The sequence below is a fragment of the Somniosus microcephalus genome, chromosome 10 (assembly GCF_052327205.1).
Source record: "Somniosus microcephalus isolate GS21.2 chromosome 10, FLI_Smic_1.0, whole genome shotgun sequence".
NCBI classification, from domain to species: Eukaryota; Metazoa; Chordata; class Chondrichthyes; order Squaliformes; family Somniosidae; genus Somniosus; species Somniosus microcephalus.
The window spans coordinates 124904940-124909438 of NC_140996.1; positions in this window are offsets into that span (position 1 = coordinate 124904940).

Consider the following 4499-nt stretch of genomic DNA (forward strand, 5'->3'; position numbering starts at 1 on the left):
CATCAGTACCTGTTTGGGAGAAGGTTCACACTCCTGACGGACCACCGTCCATTGACTTCAATCTTCGGGCCCCACACCGGAATTCCGTCTCTCGCTGCAAGCAGGATGCAAAGGTGGGCTTTACTGTTGTCGGGACACACATACGACATCAAATATCGCAAATCAGACTTGCACGGCAACGCAGACGGTCTCTCGAGGCTACCCTTGCCTATTACTCCCCCAGAGCCTCGTCAGATAGACATCTTCTACTTTAGACAAGTGGAGGGAGCACCTGTCACTGCAGTTCAGGTGCGAAGGTACACCCACAACGATCCAGTCCTGTCTGAGGTAATGGACGATGTCATTCGAGGGAGAGCTATAGGAGATTCTCCTAGTTTGAAACCTTACGTTTCAAAAAGAAATGAGCTCTCCGTCCAGGCAGGTTGTCTTCTTTGGGGACGCCGTGTCATCATTCCGCCACCTCTGAGGGAACCTGTACTGCAACAACTTCATACAGGCCACAGTGGGATGGTTCGGGTGAAGGAAATGGCAAGAAGCTACTTCTGGTGGCCAGGTCTCTATGGAAATATTGAGGAGAAAGCCAAAACATGTTCCCCATGTCAAAGGGTCCGGAATGTTCCACAGCTGGCAACCCTACACCCCTGGGATTGGCCTGCAGAAGTGTGGCAGCGAGTACATGTGGACTTCGCCGGTCCTTTCGAAGAGAAGATGTTTATGGTGGTTGTGGATGCTCGTAGCAAGTGGCCGGAGGTCGCTGTGATGAGGTCTACCACGGCAGCGAAAACAATTGAGAAACTTGGTGAGATGTTCAGCCGTTATGGCTCACCGGAACAACTCGTAAGTGACAACGGTCCACAATTTGTATCACAGGAGTTTGCAACCTTCCTGCATGTGAATGGTGTCCAACACATCAGGTCTGCACCCTATCATCCCTCTACTAATGGCCAGGCAGAAAGGTTTGTGCAAACTTTGAAGCACACCTTGAAGGCATCGCAAGGTCAGGGCTCAATCCACCAATGTCTGAATAGCTTCCTGTTGTCCTACAGGAACGAGCCGCATGCCACAACCAAAACTTCCCCCGCTTCGCTCATGATGAAGAGGCAGTTGCGGACAAGTTTTGACTTACTCAAACCTCCAAGGGCAGAACAGTTTGTCCATTGTCAACAACAAGCTCAAGTTGAAAAGAGAGAGAAAAGAGCCAAGGAGAGACGGTTTCACCCTGGAGAGCACGTCCTAGCTTGAAACTACAACACTGGACCGAAATGGGTTCCTGCTACGGTGATCGCGCAGACGGGCCCTGTGTCTTACACGGTTGAGACTGCTGAGGACGTCGTCTGGAGAAGACACACAGATCAACTGTTGCTAGGAGCAGAGACAGCCACAGAGGCTCCAACGGCTGGTTGGCCTGAACTGTTTCCGGATGATACCGCAAACCAGCATCCCTTGCCACAGTGCTCTTCTCCAACACAGGAAGTCAAAGAGACTGTTCCACCTGTGCAAACTCCTGACTTTCGACTGACACAGGCACCTTCTCCATCAAGGCCAGTGTCAATGCCTACTGCTGTGGAAGCCAGCGATGACCGCCGGTATCCTGTCAGAGAGCGGCGGCCTCAAAGACTCATGGATCTGTAGGCTTAGTGACTTACCCACAAGACTGGGGCAGAATAAACCCCAGGGTAAAGTTAGGGTTTGAGGCAGTCTACCTCTACCCTCGGTTCATTGAGTGCATTGAAAGTAACTTACCTGTTGAGGAATAATGTGGACCTTCCATTTAAGAGGGGAGGAAATGTTATGTATTGTGTGTTCTCCTCCCACCTGTGGTGGCACTGTCACAGGAGATAAATGGTTGGGTGTTCTCTGTTAAGTTTAGCTCTCTTTGTTCGGAACTTGCCAGAACTTCCTTTCCTTCCAATAAAGCACTTCATGTTTGAATCTCTGAGTTCGGAGTCCTAAATTGTGTCTAGGTAGAAAGGTACCAACACAACAATATATAGCACAAGTGAATATGGTTATGGTTTTTAGAGGCCAATCATCTCAGCTCCAGGACATTGCTGCAGGAGTTCCTCAGGGCAATGCGCCTGCTGCCCTTGTCCTTCTAGGTGGTAGAGGTCACGGGTTTGGGAGGTGCTGCCGAAGAAGCCTTGGCAAGTTGCTGCAGTGCATCTTGTAGTTGGTACACACTGCAGCCATGGTACGCCGGTGGTGGAGGGAGTCAATGTTTAAGGTGGTGGATGGGGATTCAATCAAGCGGGCTGCTTTGTCCTGGATGGTGTCGAGCTTCTTGAGTGTTGTTGGAGATGCACACATCCAGGCAAGTGGAGAGTATTCCATCACACTCCTTACTTGTGCCTTGTAGATGGTGGAAAGGCTTTGGGGAATCAGGAGGTGAGACACTCGCCGCAGAAATCCCAGCCTCTGACCTGCTCTTGTAGCCACAGTATTTATGTAGCTGGTCAAATTAAGTTTCTGGTCAATGGTGACCCCCCAGAATGTTGATGGTGGGGGAATCAACGATGGTAATGCCATTGAATATCAAAGGGAGATGGTTAGACTCTCTCTTGCTGGAGATGGTCATTGCATGGCACTTGTGTGGCTGAAAGTTATGTGCCAATTATCAGCTCAAGCCTGGATGTTGTTCAGGTCGTGCTGCATGCGGGCATTGACTGCTTCATTATCTGAGGAATTGCGATTGGAACTGAATACTATGCAGTCATCAGCAAACATCCCCACTTCTGACCTTATAATGGAGGGAAGGCCATTGATGAAGCAGCTGAAGGTGGTTGAACCTAGGACACTGCCCTGAGGAACTCCTGCAGCGATATCCTGGGACTGTGATGATTGACTTTCAATCACCACAACCATCTTCCTTTGTGCTAGGTATGACTCCAGCCAGTGGAGCGTTTTCCTCCCGATTCCCATTGACTTCAGTTTTACTAGGGCTCCTTGATGCCACACTCGGTCAAATGCTGCCTTGATGTCAAGGGCAGTCACTCTCACGTCACCTCTGCAATTCAGCTCCTTTGTCCATGTTTGGACCAGGACTGTAATGAGGTCAGGAGCCGAGTGGTCTTGATGGAACCAAAACTGGGCATCAGTGAGCAGGTTATTGGTGAGTAAGTGCTGCTTGACAGCACTGTCGATGACACCTTCCATCACTTTGCTGATGATTGAGTGTAGACTGATGGGGAGGTAATTGGCTGGGTTGGATTTGTCCTGCCTTTTGTGGACAGGACATTCCTGGGCAGTTTTCCACATTGTCAGATAGATGCCAGTGTTATTGCTATACTGGAACAGTTTGGCTAGAGGCGTGGCTAGTTCTGGAGCACGAGTCTTCAGCATGACAGCCGGGATGTTGTTGGGGCCTATAGTCTTTGCTGTATCCATTGCGCTCAGCCGTTTCTTGATATCACATGGAGTGAATCGAATTGGCTGAAGACTGGCTTCTGTGATGGTGGGGACCTCGGGAGTAGGCCAATATGGATCATCCACTCGGCACTTCTTTGACCAATCTTTGTACTTTCTCCTCTTTTGAATATAGAGACTAGACTGAATTTCAATTATGTATGTCTAAGGTTTATAAGTTGTCAATTTAGCTCCTCCATTGAACTGTCTTACAATCCGGAGTAATTATAATAGTTGCACCCCGAGCCAATCAACATAGAATTGCAGTACCACCAACTGAAGTGAGCAAACTCCCTCGTCAGAATTATGAAAGACAAATTCAGACACAGACATAACTTATTAATTTAACCATCATCTAATCTATCATAACTAACATCCTTGTAACATAAAGCATTAAGCTTACAGCAGCATTTAGTTTACAATCACATTAAGATTCTCAGTGACAGAGCAGCAATGCTGTAGCCACAAGAGTAATTTAAGGGTTCCGCCATATCTCAACCATAACTGACCTATTTTAAATTAAAGCAAATAGTTTAATGTCTGAGATTGCTGTGCAGCTTAATGAGTTAGATGTACATTCATCACTTGGTCCTTTAGTAGACCATGGTTGTGGTCCTGTCAGTTGACTTCTTTCTGGAAGTTTGTGGTCCATCACTTCAGGAGCGATCTTCTTTGTTGGGTCCGTTCATCGGCTTAGATAACTGGCAAATATGAGTTGCTCAGGTGATTACTTAAACCTTTGTTAACCTTACAGCTTCAGTTCTTAAAACTCCTATGCTTTGCCTCTCTGACCAGAATTGACTCAGGAATATTCATTGCACTGCAACATAATTAGGTGTTAGTTTTTCATCATGGTTTTAAAATCACATTTTCAGGACTGACAAGCATTCCTGTAGTTTTGTTGGTTTGTTAATTATGGTGATTTATCCTAAATTCTGTTAAAATAGGAAAAACTAGTGATTCATTTCCATGCAATTCTATTTCTGTACTCTAATTCTTTGCACATTTCACTTCCATGCAGTTTGCTATACCCTAAATACTGCATATGAATGGTTTATCTTACAAATTATCAGAATATCAACAGATTTTTGTATATT